Consider the following 17,921-nt stretch of genomic DNA (forward strand, 5'->3'; position numbering starts at 1 on the left):
AGTTGCATACTCTTTCATTGTGACCTTACAGCTAAAGTAACAGAGACCACCAGCTCCCTAGACACCGACCATTGTCTGGCATCGGTCACACTCCATAATGAACATAGGCATATTTAAATACTTTACACTCCTCCCACAATTCTAGCTTGATGGGCAGATGACACTCCCACCATACTTTTAAAAAGGAGTTCCCTGCAGGTGTTCTGTTTTGATTCGCCTCAGTGCAGGCCCCACCCTGTCAGCCTGCTGCTAGCTGTGGAAAGAGCTACAAACCACTTCAACTCATGTAAGTTACTTTACTATTATTTTGTCACACATATGTCCTCCACCTGTATCTCTGATTTTGGTGCATTACTGTAAGTGTGTAACTCTATTTGCAGCCTTACTCTGCCGATTGCCGGCTAAATACCAAATTCCTCCTTTAGAAGCTTGTGGAAAACCAGTCCCTGTGTCTATTTATTTATATATCAATCTCTCATATATCTACATATACACACACGCATACATACACATATGCATAATGCATGCATACAAATACATAGCTGAACTTCAGTATAGGCAAAGAGCCTTGAAACACGACTACCTCCAGAAGTACAGCTTATGCCAAGAAATGAAAGCAATTATTACTTGCATTCACAAAGGCGGCCTCCAAAACCACAAAATAGTTGCTATTCATCTAGAACCACACACTTAAAGCAGCGGCCCTCTTGTTTTCATGTAGGAAATAAAAAGCAGCATGTTTCTGAACAGCATCCAAGCAATGCAGCATTTTCTACACTGACTGCATCTTTAACCAAATAGTTGAATCACCTCTAGGAAAACATGAGTGTCTGAACAGTTTAGTGTGTTATCGGCAGCACGATCAGAGACTTGGCCTCTCCGAGTGCACAGAACCACTGTACAAATCCCATCGATTTGTCCTAAATCCACAATTACAGACAGTGCCAGGGATGGCGATCCCACTGGTGCATCTCACCATGCTGAATAAGGATTTAATAGACATTCCATCTGTTATTAATAGTTAGGGAACACTGAAATAGTGAGCGCATTGTACTCCAGCCACAGCTCAAAGCTGAGCACCTGTTGTAAAAAGCATTGGCCGTCTCAGGTGCCCCAGCCTGATGCTCAGCATGTCTACGTAGCTGGGAACAAGCAGAATACATCGTATACATCCAAGAAAAGGATTAATGTACATACATAGGCGTCATTTACAAGATGACTGTGTAGCGCTATGACAGGTTTCCCTCTGTAGTGATGCCACACAACTTGTATGTAGATAGGAGTCATGGCAAACAGCTGTACATTGTCTTTTGCAAATACAGCAAATCATATGCATAACAGCCCAGTAGCAAGTACAAGTGTGTATAATCACCAACATTGTAAAAAACTACATTTTATTAGGCATGCAGACTTAATGGCATTGCCTACTACGTAGAGCAGGACATGGCTTTTTCATTGCAAAAAAAAAGGACAATTTAAGACCACCTGGAAAAAGAGGATTTTTATACTTGCGGTAAATTCATTTCTCTGATTCCATCTGGGGGACACTGCTACCATGGGGTTGTATGAGGGAACATGGAGTAGGCCCTTAAATATTTAACTTATTTAACTTCCTGCCATCAGGCTATATCCCCTCTGCAACCCCCTGCAATCCTCAGTGTGTAATACAAAAGCCCGAAGGAACGGAACTCAAATGCCCGAAAAATAGCCACAGAAGGGAGGGAACACAGTGTCCCCCAGATGGAATCAGAGAAAGGGATTTATTGTTAGTATATAAATCCTCTTTTCTCCTTCATCCTACCTGGGGGACACTGCTACCATGTGGACATACCAAAGCAGCCCCCTAAGGTAGGGACCGAGTTGACAGTCCAGTCCACAACAATGGCGTCCGGGGATGCAAACACATTAAATTGACAGAGGACCAGGTGGCCGCTCGGCGAAGCTGATCCGCTGAAACCCCCACTGCAGCCCAATAACCCCTCGCTAAGAGGGTGGAATAGGCGGAAATAAGACAAGGTGCAGGCCATTCGGAAGTGACGTAGGCTTGCTTCATTGTGAATATAATCCACCTAGAGGTGGTCTCCCTAGAAGCCGGTCAACCCCGCTCCGTTGAACCCATTGGTTCAAAGGGTGAAACTCTGAAGCATGGTCTGAACTAAGTTTAGGTCCCAGGGAGCCGTAGGCGTAACATAAGGGCTGTATATGAAGGAAGGTTCTAACTTCCGGAATATCAGTTATTTTCAGTTGGAAAAAGATAGAGGAGGTGGATACCTAGACCTTCAGGGACCCAAGTCGCTGACCTGTGTCCAAGCCATCGTGGAGAAAGGCTAGGATACGGCAAAGATGAAAATTAGTCGAGTGGCAGAGTCTTAGCAAGAAGAGTACACCAGACGTCCTAAACATCTGGCACTCAACACACACTTAGGTTTGCAGGGGGTTGCAGAGGGGATATAGCTTGTCGGCAGGAAGTTAAAAAAGTTAACTATTTGACTGCCTACTCCATGTTCCCTCATACAACCCCATGGTAGCAGTGTCCCCTAGATAGGATGAAGGAGAAATCATATTAACCTCTACATTCCACGGCACTAGATAAAATGTGCATACAGTTTGGTGCAATCAAACCTAACTAGAAAGTGCAATCACGGCCACCAGACCACCGTATTCACTGTGTAATGAGCAAACCTATGTGTGGTAGATTACAAATCCATAAATAGGACACAAAATAAAGGCCGATGTACAAAAACCACTCTATGAGGAGAGGGGGTGTACCCCACGCACGCAGAATGTGACGCAAACACGGCACACAAGGTGCAGCCTAACTGTGCACAGCAAGGGAAACCATGTAAAAAAATGGTGCAAAAGGTGCGATGCTTAATCTTGGTCATAAATGACCCCAGTGTTTATATGTATTTAACTAGTACTAATGACTTCATACAAATAGACCAGGTATAACTACAATAAAAATAAGGTTTCGATACCCAGATAAACAAAGAGCTTGGTAAAAAGGTCTACTAAACCAAAGATAGATCCATTATTTATTTAGTTTACTTTAGAAAGGATTGTGTATATTATCAGCACACACAGCAACATATAACAGCACTAGCTAGTGTACAAACAGTCCGTTGCATTACACGTGATCAGCATAATGTTCTAGGGGAGAAAAACATCTTGGTGCAGTTCCGCTTGTCCCTGCTGGGTGCTACTTGTTGCATAGTTTTCTGGAGGGTAAATCCACTAGAATTCCATCCTGGAAAACCAGCCAAAACAATGCTCTGGGCTGCAGACCCCTCCATCTTCCCCCGTGCAGAAATGAAACAGCTCTGTGTCTACCTAATCACGGCAACTTACATCTTAGTCTAGACAGAATTAACTACACTTCATCCCATTGCCAAAAAACTAAATCTTTAAGGACACTAAATGCATTGATAGTCGGCCTATATTTTGCAGCATTTCGGATCTGGAAAATCCATAAAGGTATTTCTTCCGTGAAAGTTATATGGTGTTCTAACAATGAATGACATGAGCAGGCGGGAATCCCTGTTGCTGTCTACAGCAAACTAGCAATCCTCGACAAATGAATGATTTTATTGTGTATGTTTAGCATTTTATTGGCATTAAAGAATAAACAGTGATAAAATTAATCTAATGACAGATCTGTCTTCTAAAAGCCAGGTTTACACAATAGGCAGAAGGCTTAGGAAAATAATATGTAAAATATGAAGGAAATGTAGTGTTATGTAAGCGCTCTGTGCCAGGCAGATTGCCATCTACGCAGAGTTATGTGTCCGGAATAAGTCTAAAGAGTGTATACTTCATTCTGTCCTTCAACAAGGTGCCATAAAAACATGATCATACGGCACCCAAGATTTATTGCCTCCCACTGTCTACACTACGGTCTAAAGCAATATCTAGGAAAATGCCATCTACCCATTATTAGGTACCAGTGAGTGCCAGGCTCAGTAATGTCACTGGCTCCTAGAGAATTGATTGGCTGCCTCCCTAGGTCTAGATGGAATGTGCCTTTTAAAAGGAGTTGAATCAAAGTTTGCAAAAAGAAAAACAACAAAGTACTACTATTGCAGGGCATCAAAAGTTATATTAAAAAAAACAACATAAAACTAGTTTGTTTGTTTTTTTTAATGTCCTGCCGTTGTCGGAGTTCCCACAGCCACAAATGGGTCAATGCTTATTGTAGATACAATTTCAACAGACATTTGGGGGCTAAAAGCAAAAGAACTATACCAATAAACTAACTATAATAATAGCTATAATTTCCTAGCGCATTTAAATTATTATTAAATGTTATTCATGTTAAGATGTTATCAATTTAAAATATTTAAAGTAAAAAAGTTGATTTTTAATGGTACAAACTGTATAACCTGGGGTTATTCCCACCTGGGGGACAAGTGGACAATAGGATTCTACAATATGGTGATTCTGAAAAAAGGGTTTTGTATGAATATACTTTTAGGAACTTCTATAAAACCATGAAGGTATTCTTCATTTATTTCTGAATATAGATCCCTGCAAATATTACATTCCTAGCCACAGCTGATCAACGGTCTTCCAATAGAGAATGCATTAGACTCAGTCTGCCAGCTATTGGCTAGTGAAGTGGATATACGTTACAAGTATATAAATAAGGTTGGCTCATCCACATTGTCAGCATAGTGACCAGTATTGCTGCTCTGCAGTGCTGGGGACTTGGGGTCAAATCTGACCACAGGACTATATGTGAGAAGTTGTACGTCCTCCTATTTTCGTTTGGGATTCTTTAGGTGCTCAGTCCCCCCCAATCCCCCACCAGTGTAAAAACCTAGTGGAACATTAAATGGCGTCTTATTAAATTTGTCTTAGTGTCTATGTACGCACTTGTGTGTCTATGAAAATTAGATTGTTAGCTGTATCATTGTCTTGTTGGGGGAGCGCATTTAAATACCAATTATGGCTAGAACTTGAAATGTTAAGTCCATTGTGTGTATTTTTGCAAACATATATTATGGTGGTAACAGAATCACATGAACCCAGATGCATGTTATAACTATGTAAGAATATAACAAGACTCGGATGTAATTCTAAATCAGCACTGGTATGTCCTGCTCCTGGTTAGAATGAGCAGTATAGACATACAGTATTATGGATCAGCAATGTGATTCTCTGGTAACATGTATGAAGCTATAGTCACACCTGGGTGTTTGTGTGTTTTATGCATTTAGGTAAAATCCTGCAAACGTGCATGCTTTGCACAGGTCTACGAGTACAGCGCTGAATAGAACGAACGGCACAACGTAACGCTCCTCCTAAACGTGTCAATTGTACCATTAAAAACAAATGTGCTCATTTAATAAATGTATATGGGAATAGAGGATTACTTTCATTTTCTATTCTGCACTAGGAAAGCAGCAGCTAGATCAGTGATAACCAACCTGATTACACTTCAGGGCGCAACATAGGTGTCTTATAAGCTTCAGAAAGGGCCACACATTACCCTTAATCTCAGAAAAAGACACCTATCTGTAATAACATATCAGCTGGCATTGTAAACACGTGTTACAAGCTGTAACATAGGTAGGGCAGTAGGTGACGGCTCGGAGGGCACCTGATGCCCAATCAATCAACTAGAAGATGGTTAGTTGCTGTTGGTTACAGCAGATAAAATAAAAGTAGTTTCCCATCTAAATAACAGTAAAAAGTAAAAGACATGTTCACAAGCATTAAGCGTGTTGAGTCCTTTGTCTTTCTTTTAATACAGTAATTAGTATAATATATATATATATATATATATATATATATATATATATATATATATATATATATATATATATATATATATACATACATATATATATATCATTTTTTTTGAACACCCCCATCTGGAATACAATGGGCCTCATTCAGAGTTGGGCGCATTTTGTAACCAAGTGCATATAACAATCTGTCACTATGCGGATGTCAGTCACCTTTCTGAATGTAACCGTAGCATAGACAAACCATTTTAATTTGTTACACTTGTACTTGGAGAGAAAAAAAATAAAATAAGTTACATTATAAAATAATTTTCCATGTAGCTTCCTAAGGTATATCTCTCAGAACAGTGCGACGTTCATTATCATCACAAGGATATTAATTAGTGTTCTATTCAGCAATAACATGCACCAGAAATGAAGAAGAAAAAAAAAAGAAAAAAAGATTCTAAATAGTTAGGTCAGCAAACATAACAGAAACTATACAGCAGAGGGCGCCATGGGGCTTTTTAAAACTGGGCTTGCTGGATAAGGTTCTAGAACAACATAATGATTGCTCAGGGCATGTGAATTGTAGTTCTAAGCAAGTATTTCCATCAGACTATGGTCTTGGTACAATAAAAATAATTAATAGGGCAGAAATAAATACACAGAACAGGACAGTGTATTCATTTAATCTTTACCTTCTATCTAGATTTGTTATGCTGGGGAAAATAAGCTACGGGGGTCTGATTACAACCACAAAATTTACATTTCATCATGTCAAACAGAGTACATCGATCTCTATGTAAACACATAGATAACAGCTACCTGTTCTGTTCAATACACTACATGACACACCTTGTTTAATAATAGCCATCGCTGATTCCTGTGAGAGCCAAAGAAAGCACACAGGCAACGCAGGTGAGCTGCACCATACACACCTGGCTACTGCTTCTACTTTAATCAATACTCAAGTTTATGCTTTCTCAAGATGTAATAGGGATCAGTGATCCCTATTTTGGAAGTATGTTTTGTTACTTAGATCTCTAATCCCCACTGCTGTGATCATAGGTCAGTCATATTAATGGTTGGACACTAGATTAGATTTCCAAATACTCACTGCTGTCATCACAGTATTAGACCTTTGAATCACCAGCAGGGGTAGAGAAACTCTAAGAAACAATATCTATATTTTTGTTTTATTATATAAATCATTCATTGTAAATTAATAACATTCAAGTAAAGAATAAAAAGTATAATATATACCTTAGAGATGACATCTAAGTGGAAAAAAAAAGAGAATATTATGAATGGGACAAGAACTTCCGCAGGATGCTACAACTCTCTATGAAGGGCAGACACAAGGACAGCCAGGGATGATTAATTAGAAATACCCATTTTAGACCAGATCTACTGATCTGTGCATTAGTGGCAAGCTGCTGTGTACTATAGATGAGCTCGTGTTGGTACAGATCTATAAATTATTGTGTGCATCAAAGCCTAGAACATGCATTAATGTTTCAGATGATTTATTTCAGTGTTCAGGATCTCTCCAGCGTGGAGGCCGCAGATTCCGAACACGGAAGGAACAATGATCTAAGAGTTATCTATGTACAGCTCCGGGAGTATAACATTTGTTAAGATCATAAATCTTGCTTTCATTACAAAATAATACACGCTAGGAATACACAATGTCACGTTAACTCCTTCATGGCCCATCATGAGCAGGTTACTTTGCAGAATAGTGCACTTTTTTATTATTTCTTAGCTTGCCTTTGTAAATTATATCTTTTTTTTGAGGACACACAGGGGAATTAGAACTAGTTATGCCAAGCATATAAAAACCAAGTATATACACTTTAATTAAAGCAAGGATCATGACTGTGCTGTTGTGGGGACCCTGCTCCTTCCACTATATAACTATTCCGGTTTGTCCCATTACATTCCACACAGGAGGGAACTGCTCCTGCCACATCCAGCGCTATCGTTAAACAGTCACACAAGGTCAGTGTTTCCCAAAAGACCAGCGCACTTCTCTACTAAAAAAAACTAGGTGCTGTTCAGTATAAAACTAGTTACTCTAATACACCTAAAAATATGTTAGAGGCATCCACCGCCCCAAGTCACTTCCTAATTACGCATGGCGCTACCTATGTCTCACTGCACACACGAGGTTACAGTACCGCCTCATGGCCCCAGGACACGAGTAATGACAGCGTGATCAGAAGAGTTGCTAACATTCTGCACTCTCAGACATTTTGGACACCATGGTCTTGCAGTTCCAGTTAGTAAATTACTCTTGCCAAGAAACATCTCGTCCCTGTGACTACACTGCGTTTCATCAATGCTTCTTGCTTAGCTCTCAGAGTTTCAAAGAAACTGAGCTGTTAATTAGAGAGCAGCATAAAATATTAGCACAGCGACTCTGCTCGAGTGCCAGGCTCTGTAACAGATGATCTTGGCACAGACAGCTGACACACGGGGGACACAATGAGGAAAAGCTGCCTTTGAAAATAGCAATATATTCCTACTTGTATTTGCTTTCATTTTGATAAACATTTTGTTTCCTAGATAGACTGATAGGGTTACCACCTTCGGATTACTTAATTTACTGGTATACCCTCAAGTAGCTTTTATTTAATACATTGCTTTATATTTCGGGTCATGTTCTGTGCTTTTCAGCTAAGTATTTATAATAGTCTTACTTATTATGGATTCCCCTTGAATTGATATGCATCAGGGACTTTGATTCAATACTTCTTCCTGATTATATAAATGCATGGCTTAAGATGAAACGAGGAAGCCAGAAAAATAAAACGAACTACGACCCCAAAAATGTAAAAAAAAAATAATTTTAAAATAAATATAAGCATGGACCCCATCCATCTGTAAAACTGAGAAATAGGAGAAGCCAGGAGGATTGTGCTGCTTATTTATAGCTTCTAATTGTTAAGTTATGTAACAGCCATCTGACATTTTTTTATTTCTTACAGCAGAAATGTTTATACTGCAAATAAATATTTGAGAGACAGCCTGGTTTACAGCAACAGGGCAGATTGTCTGGAAATCCCTAATGAGGCATCCAAAGCTCACTGCCTTGATGGATGACCAAATGGGGACTGTGGTCATTGAAAAAGATGGCTTTGTTACTGCCTCTCCAGGCCAGGAGTTCTTCACAAACTCATCTTAGGGTACCAAAGAGAAGAACCACTGGCAGCACTGTATGTTGTGTTAGCACGAGTACCAGCAGCCTGAGGTAAACATTGGGGGACAAGAGCACTTCACCTCAGATGCGGTCAGCGGTGTTCACCACCTCTACTGATCTCTATGGTAAATGTTTTCTCTAGTAGAGGCATCAGACTGAATCAGAGACTATGATCACATGTATGATTGTCACAGATGAGCAAGTTAAGAGCGAGTTGGAATTCATGGGTGCCGGAGTGCACAAATGTGATTATTATGTGCCAGCAAGGATGGAAATCCATGGTGACCTAATCAGCAGGGTCAAGCAGTGGCGTTTGGTGGGGGAACAAGTTACATAGCCCACAACATCCTGGAACGGGGAGCTACAGCCAGGTGGATGACCTAAAGAAACTGCAAGGTGGGAGTCATAACACACCCAAGCACATGGCTGTGCTATCAGCATGTACTACATCATATACATGCTGCTCTACAGCGAGTACGAAGGTCGTGTATCCAATGATGGTTGGTGACAGTGTTAGTGATTCTATCTGTAGTACCGTGGTGGCAGCTGGCTGCGTCTGTGGTAAATCACTCTTGCATTAATCAGCGAGTACAAGGTATAATTCTCTGCCTCACAAACCTTCTGAGAAAATGTGAATTGCTATAAAAATATAAAAGCCACACTCTTTCCACTTTCTCATATTTTGTCAAAGAATGGTAGCTTTCAAAGGGGAATTATTATATAGAAAACCGTACCAATAATATTTTATTTTTCAGACGTTTCCTTGCTGAACACAAGAAATGTATTAGCAGATTTTAATAATAATATTTAATGTAATAATTAATAATTACATGTTATTGCTTATTTAGTTTCACAATTATTCTACCACTTTTCATGACAGCACGGTGTATACAGACATGCCCAGGCCTATACGTATTAGACAAAGTATTTTTTATTTATTTTTTAAAACATAGTGTCACTGTAAATTTACAAAACAATAGTTTGAGAGAATTTTAAACACCAACTACTGCAAAGACATAATCCAGGGCAGCCATTTTGTGGGCTGGACCAACACCCAGTGCCTCATGAATATTGGTCATACCTGGAAAGTGAAGTATATGGTCATGAAGCGCCACAGGGACGACACAAGTCCCTCAGTAATATCGGTGCTCTATAATCTCTTCACCGTTATCTGCAAACTGAATGAGCACAACTACATGCCGGTGTCCTTCCCCTACATCTAGAGCAAATGCAAAACTAAGCCCCAGCCTGGAATATGCTCTCAAATAACCCCTGCAACACCTTGCTGCATACGGCCCTGATGTGCTTAGTACACCAAGGACAAATAACACTGAAAACAAAATTATTTCATGCTCAAAGGCTGCAGACATAATACAAGGGGGACATTACTATTTGTATTGTGAAATGTGTCATTTCTATTGTGAACGCCAAAGCACATAGCCTGAGAGCAAATGGGCAGGGATGGCTTTAAATAAGCCACGTTAATTACACGGGCCGTCAGTCATGGGAGCAATGGGATTACAAGAGACGCCAGAAAATACGCCGCTCTCTTCTCACTATGGTATGTTTAAAACTAGCTACAAAAAGCTTAGCAGTTTCGCTCTTAATGATTGGAAAATATTTAATACTATGTTCAAACGAAATTTTAAAAGTGATTTGTACTTCCTGCTCCTATTAGTCCCACTGCCAATCCACATGGGTTCAACAGCATCGCCCACAGAACAAAGATTTATCCGCGGTTATGTTTGGGAAAGTCGAACACAACTTGGTGGAATACACACGTGTAATGACATCACCCATTCATCCTGTCGAGTAAAGTAGTAAGAGATATATAATAAGGACGGCACTGCTACTATCGCTGACAAACTGCTACCTCAGCAAAACTGGCACAAGACCAGAGTTGCCCCAGAGATGACAACTCTGGACATCTGGAGGGGCTATTATTAAACAGTTATTTTGAGATGTGGTGCTACGGAGCTTTACGAGTGTGCTTAAGAAAACACATGGCAGCACTTGAAAAAAAATTCAAATCCTACATTCACATTTGAGAGAAGACATTTGCCAACACTTGAGAGTTGATGGAAATAGTGACCAAGAGACAGAACGGTGTTGCTGCCAGTTACAGTCGGGTATATTAAGGTGTGGAAAGAGTTTCCAAGATTCCGAAAGGGATAAAGCCTGCTCACATACAGACGGTCAACATTTACTGCTACTTGGTCAGAGGACGGAGATGGAGGAAATTAGAATCACCTGTGGCCATATATCAAAAACCTCATTAAGGGTGATTATTTTATTCCTCGATCAGAAAACCAGATCAAAAGAGATCAAAGAACAGACAAAATATTACTGCAATAAAGATTCCCCAAGGTCCAAATAAAGATTTCTGTGTCTTGGACCTAAACTAGAAGGGACATTTTTCAGTCTTTGCAATTAAATAAGATTAGAAGCTTAGAAAACACTAATACTTTATGCAACTTTGACAAGTAACTGCCTCTCTGAAACCTCATTGCACAAGTCAAAGGAGTTTTTCTACCCTGAATCGCCTGAAAAAAATCCAGTGAATGAGCGATTAATCACTTATCCCTTATCTGGGGGTGGGAGGGGGGTGGTGGTTGGCCATACGCTGGAGAACCTAAGCCCATAAAAAGGAATGATGGCCATAAGGCACGTATCAGTCATCGCCAAGGTAGCCGTACTCTGCTAGAGTAGAACTACATGCTTTGTTGAAGGAACGTCGAAAAACATTTTCAGGAGCCATGATTGTGTCATTTTCAGGTTATTCTGAAGTAGTTTTCCATCTTCATGTGACCGATTTCAAAGGCAAAATAAGGCACATTTATCAGTAAAGTAAAGAGGTGTGTATTACCTCACTCTGTTTCTAGTAAAGCCGACCTCGGTGTGGAAGAACTATAAGAAATCTCCAGACATTGTGAATCTGAACCTAGAACAAAACAAAATAATGAATTAATTACACAAAACTGACAGCCAATGTCACATACAGTGAACGACATTTCCTACATTTAAAAGAGATTTTTATTTTTTAGACAACTGTGACATTACTAATTAAACATGTATTCACAATAACAAACTATAAATACATTTTATTATTAATCATTTAACTTGTAGCCATCTACCATGTTAATATTAATTTCACATACATTCTGTGCTTCCTGTGTGGGATACAGACCAACATTTAATTCTCTAGAGGCGACCCAACGGATCACTAATTCATTCAACCCTAAATAGGGGCATCCAGACCCATGATACTGTATTGGGATTCAGAACAAGCATTTACATCATATGACAGCATCAAGCCGTAGCTGCAGGTACTGAAGATGAAAGATGACCGGTGTCAACAGCTTCCCTATACAGCACAGACCACGATGCGCAGGCAATCGGCACAGACCACGATGCGCAGGCAATCGGCACAGACCACGATGCGCAGGCAATCGGCACAGACCACGATGCGCAGGCAATCGGCACAGACCACGATGCGCAGGCAATCGGCACAGACCACGATGCGCAGGCAATCGGCACAGACCACGATGCGCAGGCAATCGGCACAGACCACGATGCGCAGGCAATCGGCATAGACCACGATGCGCAGGTAATCAGCACAGACCACGATGCACAGGTAATCAGCCACACTTCACAAACATCATACCAAGAGGCGCATTATTTGCTGGTTATTCCTTGTTGAAATCAGAGGATGTCTTTGTCAATTGCAGTAAAGTATAAATTTGGTTTGTGTAGCTCAAGACTTGGTGAGAGAGATAAGCAGGTAAATGAACGCTCCGTTATAGATTCTGTAACACACAGTAAACTATACAAATCCTATTGGATATTTGGAAGTGATGTCAATGACTCCTAATGTATTCTCAGTCTACAGTCCTATGTATACAGGCTCAGCTCAGGATATGGCTGCCTCCACCATTTGTAGGCAGTAGGTACACTTTTAATGGTTTCATGTAGATATTTTTTCACAACAATTATTGTTTTGTTATTTTACGGCATCTGCCGCAAATCACAGGACCTACTTTTACCCCCTGCAGCACTTCCGAAAAAAAAAAAAAAAGACACAAATTACCAAATTTAAAAAAACGTGTTCCCCTACTGAGCTCAGCTTGACCGTGCAAACTATGAACCATATTGGTACAAGATCTGAGAAGGAAACTACCTGATACAGTGGGTACAGAACACTGGGGTACATTTATAATATTTCTCACACAGATGTAGTGTGCAAGAACATATTAATTGAAAACCCCCTAATTGGCACCTTGCTCCTGCCACTACGGCACAGGGGGACCAGTACCTAACACCACACTTGCTTATTATAGAACATACTTGCCTTGGATGAAGCAGACCTAAGCAAAACGAGCACGGGTGTCCTCGCTCTCTGCACCTCTTATCTTATTTTACTGGCAGCTTCTTTATAATGGCAATAATGCTACAATAAATTCAAATATAGTTTGGAGCAATTATTCAGGCAGATACTCTCCCTGTATTATTAGTGGGCATGGTGTTCTCTCATTATGGGACTATTGGAAGGACCAATTAGAATTACTGACCCCAGTGAGAGGAATTGCTGAATATATTAGGATAAAGGAATTGTACTAATCATCGAGAAAGTAAAGCAACAGTCATCTAAGATACTCCTTTCTGCAGTAACAATCTTCCAGTAATGCCATACTCTCAGATATATATGTGCTAATGAGATGAGTGGGGTTAGCAACAACCATTCCTCCAATATCTGCCTTAAGCATAAGTCCATACATCAATAGAGAAGATTGTTTGGTGCAGATAGCATTTTTAACTTTATTATTGTGTATACATAATATTTGGTTTTATATTTCGCTCTTTTTTTTCTTTTTTTAATTACTTTTATTAAAGTTATTTTTTAATATCGAGATTATCCCATCAAAATGTACTCAATGGAAGCTGATAGCGCATCTTATTAATCAACTTCTTTTTCTCGATTTTATTATTTAACCTCATAAGGATTTTATAATTTTCCCTCAATTAACAAATCTCAGCTTAGTTATGGTTACAAAAAAAACCACGAGTGCATTAAATTCAACATTTCATACATTGTAATTGTGATGATCAAGAGACATCCCAAACGAAACCCCTTCTGCCACAGTTGTCAATGTAGTCTCATGGGGGTCGTCCTTCCTGACCTCAATCATGGCAATCACATGAATTCCCTGGATCAATCACCCCCTTATTGTCCTCTACTAATTATAGCTGCAGAAACCATTTCATGTAAGAAAGGCGTCTCATCCATTTTTATGTGGTAAGTGATCCTCAGTCTAATCACCCTTACCGTAAAGAACCCTTCCAATGCTCATGGAAAGATTTTCTGTTTTCCATTCACAATTGATGTCCCATTGTCCTCTGTATAGTTATTGCTGTGAAAGGTTCATTAGACAAACCTTGTATTCACCTTTATATACTATATTTTACTTTATAAACTATATTTTTACATATATATAAAGGTTGCTTTTAAATCACTTTTTTTCCCCCTGACAGTAAACAAAACTAGTTATTAGCGCCATCCATTCCCTTTAATAATGAGGCTACCACATGAGTTTTGTTTAGGTAAATGAAGAGCACAAACAAAGCAGACATCATATGGACACTTACACCAGCTGGAGGGACCCAGAGTCACCAGCGGTGACTGCTCTAGTAATAGAATCTTCACTTCTCACTATGTAACCAATGTAATCTGTGTGTTTTACTTGTTCTATTACACCTGGCAGATCACGGACCATTTCTAGTGATATAGCACATTCCCAGAATAATTACATGTATCCACGTCACGGCTACCACGTGACAAAGTGCAGGTAAAGCTAAACACTTAAAAGCACTATCATCAACGTCAACTCTCGACACTTGACAGCAAAAGGACCTTGACCGAGTACACACTCAGACTGTTATATGCAGAACTCATCAAATATTTTGCTTTCACTTTCTCAGCTCTGCATTGTCATAATCACCTTACTATGGAGGTGGTGGATCCTGTTTCTTGGTCATATATCAACAGATAAGCATATACGTAAATCTTGTGTTGTAAATGTACACCAACAAAAGGGACAATAAAAGACTGTCTATATCTATACGAATGCTGCCCACACAGACCTGTCCTGCAGCCATGTAGGTGGCCAAACTGCACAATATCAAGGGGTTTAAGGTGCATAGGCGGATCGGCTTCTCTGGGGTCTCTTAGCAATAATATCAGACCACTTTTTAGATACATGCTCTAGTAAATCTCACTGTGAAGTTGTGCTCAGGTTAATTCTACATTATATAAAACAAGAGCAGATAAATAAATAGTCCCATGTGTGTCTGCACTAAAACATAGTCCGTCAACAGTATACATCAAACACACAGCTGCAGCAGTATATAATCTGACAGGTGACTGCAGCAGCGTAGTGTCTATAACCTGTGTGGATCTGACATGAGACTGCAGCAGGATATAGTCTGTAACCTGTGTGGATCTGACATGAGACTACAGCAGGATATAGTCTGTAACCTGTGTGGATCTGACATGAGACTGCAGCAGGATATAGTCTGTAACCTGTGTGGATCTGACATGAGACTGCAGCAGGATATAGTCTGTAACCTGTGTGGATCTGACATGAGACTGCAGCTGTATATAGTCTGTAACCTGTGTGGATCTGACATGAGACTGCAGCTGTATATAGTCTGTAACCTGTGTGGATCTGACACGAGACTGCAGCTGTATATAGTCTGTAACCTGTGTGGACCAGACACGAGACTGCAGCAGTATATAGTCTGTAACCTGTGTGGCTCTGACATGAGACTGCAGCAGGATATAGTCTGTAACCTGTGTGGATCTGACATGAGACTGCAGCTGTATATAGTCTGTAACCTGTGTGGACCAGACACGAGACTGCAGCAGTATATAGTCTGTAACCTGTGTGGCTCTGACATGAGACTGCAGCAGGATATAGTCTGTAACCTGTGTGGATCAGACATGAGAATGCAGCAGGATATAGTCTGTAACCTGTGTGGATCTGACATGAGACTGCAGCAGTATATAGTCTGTAACCTGTGTGGATCTGACATGAGACTGCAGCTGTATATAGTCTGTAACCTGTGTGGATCTGACATGAGACTGCAGCAGAATATAGTCTGTATATTTAAGTAACGTGGGATCTATATATAGCTGTGTAGGTTGGAGCCCAAAAATTTCCAAATTACACTGATTATATATATATATATATATATATTCTCCACAGCTTCATATGTCCATACAATACAGAAGTGTTTACACACACACAGAAAGATATAAACATATGTGACAAAATGCACAAAACAAGCAAATTTGTATTAGAGAAAGTGATTACCAGGAAATTTTTACAGTTCAGATTCAATTCTAACACTACAGAAAATAACTGAAATAAATAAAAACAAAACTGAATTAATTTGTTGAGACAAGTGCAGCCTGTAATTACAACTGAACTTAAAACAATATTTAAAGGCATTTATGGGACAAATAACCAGTAAATACGCGTAGACTTATGAAGAAGAGCTCCTGGTTGCAGTATGCCAGTTTTCCAGGACCAAATATGCTGGAGATAAAATGGTTAATACGAGGGAAGATTTTCTCTCTCTATGAAAAGAAGATGCCCGTTAGCCTACAGTAGGACAACATAGTCTCCCTCAGTGTGAAATAACTGATGAATAGCAGACTGTGGGGGACTGGAGGTGTGTCAGTGATGATGGCACATGATTGGCTTACTGCAAACCTGTTAAATCAGGTCATTCTTCACCACACACCCATCGACTTTAGCAGTTTTAAAGTTTCTGGATGCTCTACTGTTCCAAGCATTGAACCTTGAAGTGTTCCAGGGGGTAAATATATTAACTATCAATTTTGTAAAATGGGCAATTTTCTGCAATTTTGCCAGTGGGATTTAAAATGGCAATTTTACTTTAGCAAAATCCGGTGTGTGGGGCTGGTAAATTTTTCAACCCCCACATGCCAGGATTTGCCTCTAATAAATTTAGTGTTTTAAATCCCACCAGCAAAATCACTGATAGTTGATACATTTACCCACAAGACGCTGTATACAGTGGATACAACTGACAAACGATAAAATAATAGTGCTCTACATGCAGCCTGTGGGAGTTCTCACTGACTAGTGAGGAGTTGTCCTACAGCGGAGACCAATCACAACATGCACTGCTAACTGTGCCTATGCCAAGGGCAGTGATACAGAGAAAGCCCAGGACTAGTCATTGCCCTCAGCTCTAGACAGCAGCCACAAATAGGTTCATCTGACATATACTGTACATAATATACATCATGAGCTTAAATCTGCAAACATTCAAGGCAATATAATATTACAGGCGCGCAGGAGAGTTCCGATATTATGTAGCTAGGAATATCAACACAAAAATAAAAGGAACATATTTTCTAGACAGAGTCCATATTATGGATTCTGTCTAGAAAACAATTACATTGTTGTACATTGCCGATACTAAATGTAACGATTCTGGACATATTAAACGATTTAAACAAATTTTCGACAGTAAACACAGAAGGAAACAATTGTAAAACCTCAATCAAAAATCAATAAAACTATTATAGCTACCGTCTTGCGAGCAGCTGCAGCCTGGATGGATTGTAAAGCAGTCTGCAATACTCTAGAAACCCAAGCTGTAGGTTTCATATAGGAGATCTAATCTGGAGAGCTGACAGCTACAGAAAAAGCCAAGAGTCTAGACTCTAACATATATATATTTCTGAGCTATATTTAAATCAGATTTCATGAACCAATCTAAGCAATGGGTTGCTGTTTCAATCTATTAAATTACAGTGACATTATTTGACAATATTCTTGCGAAAATGATAATCTGCTTCTGTAGACAAAACAAGCCAATATTGAGTAGAAGCCTTGCCTATAGCAAACCGCTGTTCATAATTACAAGAGAATAATAAGCAAACCCCACAGGCTGTTGGC

General features: G+C 39.7%; 1 protein-coding gene across 5 annotated transcripts in view; it reads right to left on the minus strand.

Annotated features, from left to right (window-relative positions):
- The window catches only part of MPP7 (MAGUK p55 scaffold protein 7), a 259,014-nt gene that overhangs the window by 195,929 nt on the left and 45,164 nt on the right, over positions 1-17,921 (minus strand). For 4 of the 5 annotated variants that reach the window (XM_075212010.1, XM_075212007.1, XM_075212011.1 and 1 more), the window contains exon 2: positions 11,798-11,872. The exons of the other annotated variant lie outside the window; for it this stretch is intronic. The gene's annotated coding sequence lies outside the window, so the exon portion shown is untranslated. The remainder of the gene's footprint in view (positions 1-11,797; positions 11,873-17,921) is intronic. 5 annotated transcript variants of the gene reach the window in all.

Source organism: Mixophyes fleayi, chromosome 5, assembly GCF_038048845.1.
Source record: "Mixophyes fleayi isolate aMixFle1 chromosome 5, aMixFle1.hap1, whole genome shotgun sequence".
NCBI lineage: Eukaryota > Metazoa > Chordata > Amphibia > Anura > Limnodynastidae > Mixophyes > Mixophyes fleayi.